The sequence below is a fragment of the Marmota monax genome, unplaced genomic scaffold, assembly GCF_021218885.2.
Source record: "Marmota monax isolate L192 unplaced genomic scaffold, Marmota_monax_Labrador192_F-V1.1 WCK01_AAM20220418_F8-fsc00154, whole genome shotgun sequence".
NCBI lineage: Eukaryota > Metazoa > Chordata > Mammalia > Rodentia > Sciuridae > Marmota > Marmota monax.
In genome coordinates, this window is record NW_026691933.1 from 572,144 (window position 1) to 585,730 (window position 13,587).

Genomic DNA, 13,587 nt, shown 5'->3' on the forward strand with positions numbered 1-13,587 from the left:
GCCAGTGTAAGTCACAGAATATTTGGAATGAAATATTTTAACATAACTCCCTTCTCCCCACTTATTGTTCCTAGGGAAATATAAAAAGTGTATTGGTGGCCATTTCTTGATGAGAAATCTATATTCAGTTATAGCTCCAAATCAAGAACGCATCTTCCACCTTGCACAGTTGCACACTCTACAATCCCAGTGGCTCAGGAGGCTGAGGCAGGAAGACCTCAAGTTCAAAGACAGCCTCAGAAATGGCCAGGTGCTAAGCAACTCAGTGAGACCCTGTCTCTAAGTAAAATATAAAGAATAGGGCTAGCATTTGGCTCAGTGGTCAAGTACCCCTGAGTTCAATTCCTGATACACGCCCCCCCTCACAAAAAAAAAGTAAATATCTTCCTATTAAACATGGTTTCCTCTCTCTTTCTACACCGGAACTGTATGGTGAAAAAGTCATTAATCCAAAAGCCATGGCACTTCTGTTAAATATACTGGTGAAAAAAAGTGTGTGAATTAAAAATCCAAAATGTCATAGAGCCATACAGGCATGTCTTTCATGAAGACTCAAAATCAGAATGAAGAATAAGGGTTTTGAAGCAAAGAATGAATCACAAAGATCAAAGCATAGCATATCCTGCTAGTGATGCCTGTTTCTCAGGCACAGAGTTGCTGAGAAGAAACCAAAGGCTCAGAGAAGAATTTTAAGTATATAGAGATACTATTTATTTAGTGCTTGATATGGATGGATCCCAGCATTATATTATATATATTATATATAATTTAGTATTTTTATTCCCATTTTAATGATTAAGAAAATGATACTCAGTTAGATCTGAAAATCAAATATGCCCAGAATGCTGTAATCCCTTCCTGTGTATCATAGATGACTTTTGTGTATGACTGTTTATAGTAAGTTGTATGCCACCGTCAACCCAGAGTATTCTTTTCTTCATTATTAACATGTCTTTTATTTGTTTCAAGAAATTTAAAGGATCCAGACTATAGGAATCATGCTTTTGACATATAGTAGGAAAAACCCAGGTGAGTAGCTTCCTTTAAGGAAATCAGCTTTCATAAGGATGGATTCAGCATGGACAGCATGCTAGATGCTACATGCTGCATGGGCATAACTCAACACAGATGCTGATAAGAGCCTAGCACCCTAAAAAAAAAAAAAAAAAAATAACACCAGTGGCTTTCTTCCCTTGGGCATCAGCAAAGCAAGTATTTCTTTGTTCTATAAACTAGAGATCTGGCCTATATAACCCTAAAACCATATGTTTGTGTGAGCATGACTGTGAACTTTTTCATTTCATTTTTGTGACAGTCACTAGTTTTTCATTTGGAATGTTTACAACAGAAAAAAACTCTTAAAAGCTGTGGGCATGGAAGTGAGCAAAGAAGGAGGTTGTGGAATTACAGAATGAAGACACTGATGCTCCCTGTTATTTTTTTCCATGATTCTTTTAAAAGAAATATGAAGATTTCAGAAAAACTGGGGTTTTCAAAACAAATCAAACCAAGGTTTTGAGTTCTTCTAATTTCCATTTCCATCTGTGCTGACCACTGGCTTCTGCCAAACCAATCCTGCAGATTATATAGATTTATGTTTTCTCTAAAGTATTTAAAAGTTACAAGTAGGTGCTACCTACAGGCAAAAGAAGCATCTTTTGATATTGCTTCTCTGCAGAGACTTTGATTTTATTTTAAACAGGGTTCAGTTTGGAAACCTTCATAGAAAAACAGGCAACTCAGAGAACAGCTGAGTGCTGCCCTGAACAGCTCCTAACAGGGGATGGACTAAGTCTCCAAGATGCCCTTTCCTACTGCAAACTTTTGTTCTTTGAAAACCTGACTGAAGGAAAATGAGAAATACGACTCACTCATGTGGGTCCAGGAAAAAAAAAAAATTAAATCTCTTCTGCCCTGTTGTAGATAGCACAAGGATCTGAGCTTCATACTCTATTGTTAACGAGAGCCTTTCTTCAGAAGGGAGTTTTGGAAAGTGAGCAAGTGAGAACTGGAAAGTAGTGATGGTGGATGAAGGGTAATGTTGGGGGCAGCACAGAGGTATGAATGGTGGTGAAGATGGAACTGGAAGTCACTTTCATGGTGGAAGGGATGATGGTGCTGGAGTTAGCAGTGAAGCTGGTATTGGCAGAAATGCTGGTGATAATCAAAGTGTGATGCAAGAAAAATATGTACACGTGGACACTGAGGATGTTAAATAAACCCCCAGACTGTTCCAGCCTTCCATTCCCTGAGATATCTCCCCTCTCACCATATTAAGTATTTTGAAATGTTACCATTCACTATAAGATATATTTTCTATGGGATTTCTGTTTTCACCCACTCCAATCGTTTAAAATCTGACTATGAGTTTCTATTTTGTTGTTGTCATTGGGGAGGAGAGGCACAGATTCGCCCCCTAACCTTTCCTATTCCATGGAATAATAACAAAAGCGTCAGAGCATTTGACTGTCTTTCTCCCTACATTTGCCTTAGACGAATACTCTGTGAAAAATGCACCCAAAAGAGAGACCCAAAGCTGAGAAAGACATAACAGGTAGTGGCAATCATCTAGCCTGGAAAAGATTATCTATTCTATTTTTAACATGGTGCCCTTTCTGTTGTGGATCCATGTTGTCAGAAGAATCTTCTGGGGAAAACTTCAGGGCTAGTTTCATTGACAAATAAAGATAAGATCAATTGCATGAATAAACTGTTCTGGCAAACTTGAAGAACGCTAGCAGAAGAGGCTCAGAGGGAAACCGGAGGTGAGGACCCTTGTCACAGTCACATCATTATCCAGGCATTTTGCATGCAGAGTCCCAAAGTGGGTATCAGCAGGGAATGAAGAAAATCACACTAACACAGCTACATAAAACTAACATCTATTTGCACACACACACCAAGGCTATGTTGGAAAAAGAAGAGTTGCAAATATTGATATTGCCAGAAAATGTAGCTTTTGAGTGAGTCCTTAAATCAAGATTTGAGCAAGTGGCATTAATATATCTTAAACATCATCTTATTCAGTGATTTGCAACTCTTGGTCTAAGGCTTCTTTATTAAAAATGGAAGTCATTGCTTTACTTTAAAACTTTGTACAGCAGGTTGATTTTTAACCTATTAAGACCACTAAGATTTTATCTGTGTACCAGAATTCAGAGAAAGTTATTGTATTTTGTCCCTAACGATAAATGTATCTGTATTCTGTAGTTACTTTACCTAGAGATCACTCTTTGTATTTATGATAATAAAATTCATCTAAACTAAATAATAAGAGGAAGTAAAGCAGGTGGGGAAGAACTTAAATCTTGGGAAAATGAGAAACAAAAAATGTATTATTTAGTAGAATATGAAAGGAAAGGATATAGGTGGACTGCAGGTTACTAAGTCTGAACTCTCAAAACTGCATCCAATTAGAAACGCCTATCAATCATTTAGAGATATGGAGTCATGCTCAAGAGTTTGAGAGTGCAGGCCAAACTGATTTTTTTTTTTTTTTTGCATATATATCTTTGAATTCTGAAGGGAAGATCAACAAGAAAGAATCAGATTCAAGGATAAAAACTTGTTCTAAAGCAGTGGTTCTGAGTATGGCACGGAGACCCAGCATCATGGGCAACAGCTGGGAATCTGTTAGAAATGCAAATTCTCACATCTCACTTCAAACTTACTGGATAACTCTGAGTGTGGGGGCCAGCAATTTGTTGACTAGGCCTGTAGCAGCTAAACTTTCAAACTCACCACACTGAAGGATGTGCTCTCAACTGAAATGTGAATGATCTTCACTAAGAAAGCTGGTTATATCTTTCTCCAGGGTGAATCAGTTTCTTCATACCAAGTTTCTCGTGCAGCTTCATCTCAGAAGTTTTAAATTTGCATAATTAGCTGACCCTTTCACTAGATTGTCACACCGAATCAGACAACAAAATCAAATTCTTTTTCAAGTATTCCGTTATTGCAAAAGAGAGGGATGTTCACTGCCTAGTTGAGACAAGTTTTCTACCATTTGCTGCTTTTATCATGGCTTCAAAAATATTGGAGTTGAATTGCAGCATATTAATAGCTTGCAGAAGAAGCCTGAGTTCGATCTGTCAAAGGATGGAAGTGAGAGAAACAATTTCAGGAAACAGAGAATTAAAAGGGGAAAATCAACTAGGATGGAAGTCTGGTGGGTTATAGCCTTTAAACTGCCTTTTGACATTCAGTAATTGACAGAGTTCTTCCTGATGTCTCATACCCCGTGTTACCAATTCAGCTTAAAACTTTGAGAGCCAATCTAAGCTATGAGATTTTATTCCATTTCAACCTTAATGTTTGTTACGTTATTTAAACAATTAATATGACTGAATACCTCTTTGTCTCGACCACTGGGCCAGGCATAAATCCATATATATGAAGAATATAAAATATAACTCCCGTTGCCAGGCATCTCAGTGAGTTTACTCAATCAATTATTTAAAAATAAACTAATTGAAAAACAGTCTCTTACACATTCCAAGACACTGTAGATTATAGGGGTTCGAGATAATATAAATAAATAAGCACTTAAGAAAAGATAAGATGATGTGGTAAGTGTAATCGGATGGAAACAGGAGAGGAGGAAGGGAAGAAACTAAGGGTGGGGATGGAATGCAATTTAGATTGGAGATCAGACAAGTCCTCTCTGAGGGGCAGAAAGATTTGACTTGGGGAAAGTTAGTTTGCCAGGCAAAGGAAATAGCAGAAGCAATGGTCCTAGGTAGGAAATGAGCTTGTTTTGTTTTAGGACTAGAGAGAAGACTCCAAGGGCAGGTTCTTTATGCGAAAATAAGGAAGAGGGCACAGGGAAATGCAGAGGTCAGGTTTATAGCCCACTAGGCCACGGTACAGGGTTTATTTCTGTTTCAAAGGCTGTTGGAATTTTTATAGGCATTAAATAAAAAGTTTTACATTTTGAAGCAAGCGCTCTACAGAGGCAAGAGTGTTCCCATTTTATGCTTGGGGACAGTATATTGGTACAATCATTTTGATAAACACATTGACAGTATCTAGTAAAGTTGAATATTGTAAGATCAAAGACCTATCAATTATATTTTTATGTATATTTCTTCAAAAAATTTATGCCAACATGTACTAGAGTATACAGAAAAAAATGTTTATGGTAATATAGTTTGAAATTGTCCACACTAGAAACAACTCAAATATCTATCAAAAGTAGAATGGATATGTAAATTATAGCATATTCACATGATGGATAATATATTTTTGAAAACATAGCCAGAAAATATTTCACATGCCTTCAGTCAAGATGTGGGATCCTTGTACATTCCCTTTGAATTTAACTGGGCTAGTAGCAATTCTGACCAAAATATTTTGGTGGAAATGATACCACCACACATTGTATATATCATGAAAGGGCATGTGCTTTTGCCTGATACTACTGGGACATTCATTCCCGGAGTTTTGAACTACCTTTTGTAAGGAATTTGCCACCCTAATACCATCACGCTGTATGGAAGCCCTAGCCACAGTGACAGGTTACCTGTAGACACTCTGATCTAGAATCTTTAACTGTGTCATCCTGGACCCCCTGCAGTGGAGGACCCTCCAGATGACCCCAGCCCCAGACTCTCAAGGTTTTCCAGCTGAGACTTGTGGAACAAAGGCCAATCTACAAATTGTGCTGTGTTTGAATGCCTCACCCAAAGAATCCATAAACATAATAAAATGCTTGTTCTGTTCATTTCATGGCACTTTGAATTCCAGTTGAAACCAATCTGTTGTAGAGCAATAGAGAATTTGTACGATAATATCAAAACCACAGAGACACACTGCAACATGGATAAATGTATCAGAGAATGCTAGATATAAACATAACACCAACCATATGAACTGGTTTACAAAAATTTTTTTTAAATTATACAATTTATATTATTTGTATGTGCACAGAAAGTAAAGAATGTGCTTACCATGAAATTCAAGATAAAGAGCACATCTAAGGGAGAGAAAAAAATAGTTTTATCCCTGATGTTTCTGGATTCAGATAATGTTCTAATTGTCAATTGCACTGACAATTATTTGAGTATTAACCTTATGGTATTTGTTAAGCATTATGTTTATACTTTATTTACTTTTATGAATGTACATTATATTTCATAATAAAAAAATAAATTATTATGCTTGTTGGGTGAAAAATGGCACAAGAAAGAAAACAGGAAAGTAAGGTGGTAAGTTTCCAGGGTGATTCTGTGCTCCATGGGAAAGGAGCTAGCAGCATGGACTAACTGTGCAGAGGGTAGTTCTGATATATTCTGAGAGAAGAGTTAAGAGGATTTCCAATAAAATTAGATGGGGTTGGGAGTTCAAGAAATTGAAGGATCAAGAAGGCTTATAAATTTTTCACTTGAGTAGATGGTTGGATTATGATGCTATTAACTGATATTTTAATGCATTTCATTGTTACCAAGTAGTATTTGTTTTTTTAAAATATGCGTAGCTTTCCAGATTTATGCTTCTGGTTAATATATACTTAAAGTTAAAATTTTGTTGACCAGGGCTGGGGATGTAGCTCAAGCAGTAATGTGCTCACCTGGCATGCATTCGATCCTCAGCACCACATAAAAGAAAATAAAGATGTTGCGTCCACCAAAAACTAAAAAGTAAATACTAAAAAAAAAAAAAGTTCTCTCTCTCTCTCTCTCTCTCTCTCTCTCTCTCTCTCTCTCTTTCTCTCTCTCTCTCTCCCCCCCTCCCTCCCTCCCTCCCCCCTCTCTCTTTTAAAAAAAAAAATTGTTGATCATGAGAACTAGCAATCCCACCACTAGGTAGAAATTACATGGAATAGCTGCACTGCCACATTCATTATGGCATTATTCATAATAGCCAAGTTTCAGAGGCAACCTAAGTCCATAAATGGATGAGTGGATAAAGATAATGTAGTATATATACCCAATGGATTACCATTCAGCCTTGAAAAAGATGGAAATTCTTTCATTTACAAAAAATAACCTGTATGATTTAGGAGGACATTATGCTGAGTGAAAGAATTCAGACACAGAAAGACAAATACAGTATGATCTTACTTCTATCTGAGATCTAAAAGAGTTGTACTCATAGAATTAGTGAGTTGAATAACTATTACCACAGCCAGGGGAATAAAAGGGAGAGAGGAAAGAATGGAAAATTATTGGGTAAAGTATACAAAGTTTCAGATAAGAGAAATAAATCTTGAGGTCTATTACATGGAAGGTAGCTATGGGCAATGATTTATATTTCAAAATAAGAGAATAATTTCAAATGTCTCGCCACAAAATATTGGATAAATGAGTCATAGATATGTTAAATAGCTAGATTTGATAATTTTACACTATACACATGTATAAAATTATCATATGATACCCCCAAATATATACAACTATGATTTATCAGTTAAAATGTAATAGAAAGTGATATCTGCAGTCAATAAGAATACCTGTTCCCCCTTTCCTAGATAAATCTGCTGACCACTTACTCAAATTAGCAAGACATGTTAATATCTTTCCTATAATTCATTGAAATTGAAGAACAAGCTCTTCTACTCATTTTTTAACACTAATCATTATCAGTTATTATAAAAGCAAAACAATATAACTTTAAAAATTACATTTTCTACAGCCTCTAGGGTGCAATTCTATTTATTCCATTTTTTAAAAGGAATTAAAACAGTTCTGTGAGAAGCAAATATTTGGGCTTGAACTTTGAAAATTGTAAACTTAATTTTGTCATCAACCAGTTTGGTAGTCTGAAATAAGCCATTCAATCTTTTGGTGACATAGCTTCATACTATCAAATGGGCATAATAACATGACTTACTTCAATCTCAAATGTTTTTGTAAGAGTAAAATCAGATTTTAAAGTAGCAGTCAATGTGGACATCATTTAGAAATAAGAATGTGTTATAGTCAGGTGTCTTCCCTGAGTCCAAATTGGATCATGTTTAATTTGGATTATTGTTAGTGAACCTAGAGAGTCTGAAATTCTGAGTTATCTTTTTGTGTGACTAAATTCCCCAAGGTAGTTAGTCGATAATATGTGATTTTTTCTTTTCTTTTATTTTGTCAATTTCCTGGAGAGGTTGTCTCATTATAGAGGTATCTGGCCTCAGGTCTGGGGAAAGAGTTTGAAAATAGTGGGGGAGAATGATATCAATAAAGGGATTTTTTTCCCTTTAAGTAGAATCAATTAATTTATTTTTGATTGACATATATGTAAATATATATGGTAATATGCATGCAAATAACTCCAAAACTGAGACGAATATGCAAAAATAGAAATGAGGCAACTAGCAAATTCTCAAATGCCAAGGTCTTTTCATTTCATTTATTTTTTCTTCAGAGCCCATTGATTTAAAATCCAGAGCAATCACTTTTCATTATTGACTCACAACACTCAATAGCCCTGAAACCCAGTCTTGGATATTCCATTCTGGCCACTCAGTTTCTAAATATCCTGTGGATTATTCCAGATCATGAAGAAAAAAGGTAATAGTTAGGTTACAATCCTACTAATGAGGTGATATTTATAGGTTTTATTTTTAATACAAGAGGCTAATTATCCACTGAGTAGATACAGCTCTGATCTACCAAAATGTAAGTCTATATTTAGTGACACCAGATGACAGGGCAGAAAAAGTTGTTTTGGGATGCAATCAAATGGCATTTAAATATTTTAAAAGTTTAAATACCTTCATCCCTTATTACCTATATTTATACTTGTCCTCTCCTTTTAAATTATGCACAACCATGAAACAGCCTTTTCTGGAATCTCATACTTGATTATATTCCCAGCTTATGTATTTAAGATATTGGTTACTAGCTAATTTATATTCTTTTACTACTTGTTGAATTTACATAAAATATTTGTCTTCTCTAGGCTGACACCTTAAATGAGAAGTGAAAAGTACTGGGCTGATTACGGAGATCCTTTCCTTTTCTATTTCTAACACCATATTATATATGCATACATAGAGAAATTGAGTGAGATGGAGATAACTGGAAATGTTTTTGTAAGATTTCTGTTCACATACAACACAAAAATTTGGAAAAACTAGTGAACTGGATCCACATGAACAAGAAACTCTAGTTTAAAATATTTCCATCTTTGGTCATTTTGCTAAAAGTATCCACAAATTAAACATCTGGATAGAAAGAAAAGAAAAAAAAAAGTAGCACAAATGTCTCTGTGCTAGATCCATGTGATATGGAACAATTGGCAAGATTCTGAAATTCTTCTTTGCTATACGCAGAGCAAATAACTCGCATCCCTTGTTGTCTTCATCCATCATTCTATCGAAGAGAAAATACTAAGAAATGAGGAGAGAACTAACATCTGACTGCCTCATGCATTTCAACACCATATTAAATTTTCCATACACAGCTTCTTATTTCATATTCATAATTCACCCCAATGATGTAGAAATCATCTATCCCGATACATAAACTAACAAGCAGAAACACAGATAGTTGTGTGGAGTCAGACTCTAAACCCAAGTAGGATAACTGCAATGTCACCACAGGAATGCCTGTGAAGGAGAGCTGAGATCTGCATGTGACAACCAGTGATTTCCCCCTCCTTCAGCATCAGTTACAGTCCCTGCAGTCTCACCTCATTGGTTTGTTTCCTTCTTGTCTTCTGTACCAGCATTAGGCCCTTTCAGGATAAGGATGCAGTTTTTAAAATCTTCCATTTTCTTTCTAATGCCCCTACCTAGGTCCAACCCCTCCCACCCCCTTGGGATTTTCCTAATGTATATGTTTTCATGGAAATTATTAAAGAAAACAGTTGTCAGCAAAGTGTTGAATAAGGGCAGTAGCTTCAAGATCACATAAGGCTTGGGTGCAAATTCTGCTGGTTTCTATGACTGCCTGACTCTAAAGTTACTTTTCCAAGTTTCTATTATTTCATGTATAAAATTGGATTAGCCACACATACCTCTTATATCTCTCAGTGTGATGGGAATAAAATGGGATAATATAGAAACAAAGCCCTTCTATCTAGAAAAATAATAGCTATTAATTCCCTCCTCTAATATGTGGGATGACAAAGTATGTCTAGGACACTGTATATATTTTCATATGATTGTCACATTCTTTAAAGACTCTTTTGTCTCATCTTTTTGTTTTCTATCTTCTAACCTAATTTTAGTGTTTGTATATGAGGTATCTGGGTTTTGTTTTTTTTTGTGATGTTTATATTCAGAATGTTAATTGAAATAAATATACAGAATCAGTGTTCTAGTGAAATAAAGCACATTCTCTTAGATCTATAACAAGTAATTTACATATTTCTGATGTTAATTAACTTTTCCTTTCTGCATATCATTCCTAACTGATTAACCTTTACAAGTTTGATAACTTTGTTGTTAATGACTTTCTTTTAAGCCTAGCTTAATTTCCACATTATTGTCTTTCCCTTTTAATCAATCACAAGTTCAAGGTTTTGTTTTTGTCCCTCATTTCAATCATCCCATTTAATAGTTTATAGCCACATATCATGCAGTCTGAATCTTGCCCTTACATCATTTATACATTGTGCTGACAAGGAATAAACAACTAAAATACCTATGCCTCATTTTCTTCAGAGCATAGTGAGGGGAAGTATGTCAAATTGAGCAGTGCAAAATAACAGAGGTTTGTACATTTCTCCTATTCAAGGTTTTGCTTTGCCTCTTCAAAATGCGAGACTATCATCTACCCCATTCAAATTATATTAAATGCAGAATGATTCAAATAGTGCCAGCTGCCAATTTAAATTTCAAATGGAAACCTGCTCATTTGCTGACTCTTCATTCACTCCTCCGCCTCCCCCCCACCTTTTTCCCTACTTCTTTTTCCAATTTATTTTAAAGCTACTTGATAGGTATTTCTCATGGGAGAGCCGACTCTAAGTGAGTAGTGCCTTTGAGTCAAAAACTGCTTCCATCTTTCTCCCTGTGCAGCACAATATTGTCTAGTCACCTGCCACTGATTGCAGACAAAGCTGAGATAACACCAGACTGTATTAAAAATCAAGTGCCCTATTCTCTAATTGAATTATTTAGAAAGGGAGAAGGGTCTTTCTCTCTCTCTCTCTCTCTCTCTCTCTCTCTCTCTCTCTCTCTCTCTCTCTCTTTCAGTCTAGGGTAAAGAATGTAAACAATGCAAGTTTAAAAGAAAAAAGTATGGATACATGAAAGTGGACTGAGCCTAGAGGTTCTGGAAGTCCAACTTTACTGTCCATAAGTGCATCTTGTCTAAATGATTTGCTTTGTTTCTATCTAGAAAAATGGGCTGTCAGCTCTAGAGTCATGAAAATATGATCCAGTGAGTGAAATGGCCAATACTGTCAATTCTGCTTTCCAGCTAGATTTAAAAGTGACATGTCCAGAGTGTGTTCTAGATGACCCTGAGAAGAGGCTGGTTGGCCTATGCAGTCAGCGGGGACACAGATTGAACATCAGGGGAGAGGGCTGACCCGGGCCTTCAGTGACCTCTAACCCTGTCTTCTCCATCTCCCCATGCCATTTATGCTTCAATATAAACTGAAAACAAAACCCCTCAAGTTTAACAGAGAAAGTGAGCAAATCCTAATTTTTGTCCAGTGAGATGAATTTTCACAGTGAGCACATACGTGGAACCAGTACCTGGATCAAGAAACAGAACATAATCTACTTCCCCCATCCCACACTAGCTTTGCTTGTTCTTGGCCTTTATGGAAATGCAGTCACATTATGTCTAGCTTCTAGTGCCTGAGAGTCCCTCATCTCACTATGAGAAAGAAAAAAGAGAATTTTAATAATGATTGTTTTCTTTTACATACAAGGTGACAGTTATAAGCCTATTTTCTTCTTCTTTAATAAACTTCTTTAAGCAATATATTTATTTTTTCAATTTAAGTTAAATTTTGATCAATACTAAAAGTAATAAAAGCATACACATTTGGGGGGTGGGGTTTACATGATATTTGGCTACCTGTATACATTGCATAATATTTAAATCAGGTAAGACACATCTCTTTTATTAATTTTTTTCTTCTACTTTTTTGGAATGTGCAGAACATTCTTATCTATAGTTGTCCTAGTGTGCAACAGAACACAAGATTTTTACACTAAGTGTAACTGAGCACCAATTTCACCAACCTTTCCCTGTCCTTCTGACCTCTACTCTCTCTAGCCTCTGGCAACAACTATTCAGGTAGGTAGAGCCTCTTGCTTTGACCTTTTTGCTTCAGATTGCTTTGGCTAATTTGTGCTTCCATACACATTTTAGGAATTTTTTTTCTAATCCTGTGAAGAATGCCATTGGTATTTTGACTGCAACTCCATCAATTCTGTAGCTTGTTATGGGTAGTATGGACATTTTAATAGTATCAATTCTTCTAATCCAGGAGCATGGAATATCTTTTTATTTATTCGTCTCCTTCAATTTCTTTCATTAAAGAAGATGGCAGTTGGTTTACTCTATATGACCTTTATCATGTTGAGGTACATTCCTTCTATACCTAATTTGTTCATTATTTATTTTCTTATATTGTCTGACAATTTGGTTAGGACTTCCAGGACTATGTTTAATATGTACTGAAAGTGGGTATCCTTGTCCTAGTACAGGTCATAAAGAGAAGCTTTCACTTTTTCCCCATTCAGTATGATGTTAGCTGTTAGTGTACTATATATAAATGATCTTTATTTTGTACTATTCACTGTAGAGATAATTCACCTCTTTGGTTAAATTTATTCCTAGATTTATTTTGGAGCTATTTTATGTGGGATTGCTTTCTTGATTGCTATTTCAGATAATTGTCTATTGACTTGTAACAATGCTCAAGATTTTGTGTGTTGAAATTGCTCATTCTCCTAATGTTTCCGGTGGAATTTGGGGAATTTTTTTATGTATAAAGTCATATTATCTGCAAAAGTACCAATTTGACTTCCTCTTTTTCAATTTCGATGCCCTTTATTTCCTTCTTAGCCAAATCTTCTTTGGCTAAGACTTCCAGCACTGTGTTCAATATGTACTGAAAATTGATATCCATATCTTGGTACAGGTCATAGAGAGAAAGCTTTCAATTTTTTTTCCCATTCAGTATGATGCTAGCTGTTGACTTACTGTATATAACCTTTATTATTTAGAGGGCCAACCCTTCTATATCTAATTTATTCAGTATTTTTATCATAAATAAATGCCAAGTTTTCCCAGATAATGGAGACTGAGCATAGGGGAGTTTTATTAATTAACTATATCCTTGGCCTTTTTACTTTTTATTTTGAGACAGGGTCTCATAATTAACTGAGGCTGACCTCTGACTTGTAATCCTCCTGCCTCAGCCTTTCCTAGTTATTGGTATTATTGGTGTGCATCACTGCACCCATTGATGTATTTATTGTATCATTTCTTTATATGTATATAGTTTCAGGTATAGTTATTTTGAACTTTATATTGTAATCTAGTACTGTGTTATTTATTTTGTTTCTTTAATTATTCTAGCTTCCATTTGGGGAGCTCATGTAAGTGGTCTTCTGTGTCCCTTGGTCATTTTGCTATCATATTTATCTATTGACTGCTTTCTTAATTTTTGGCACAGGTATTCATTGAA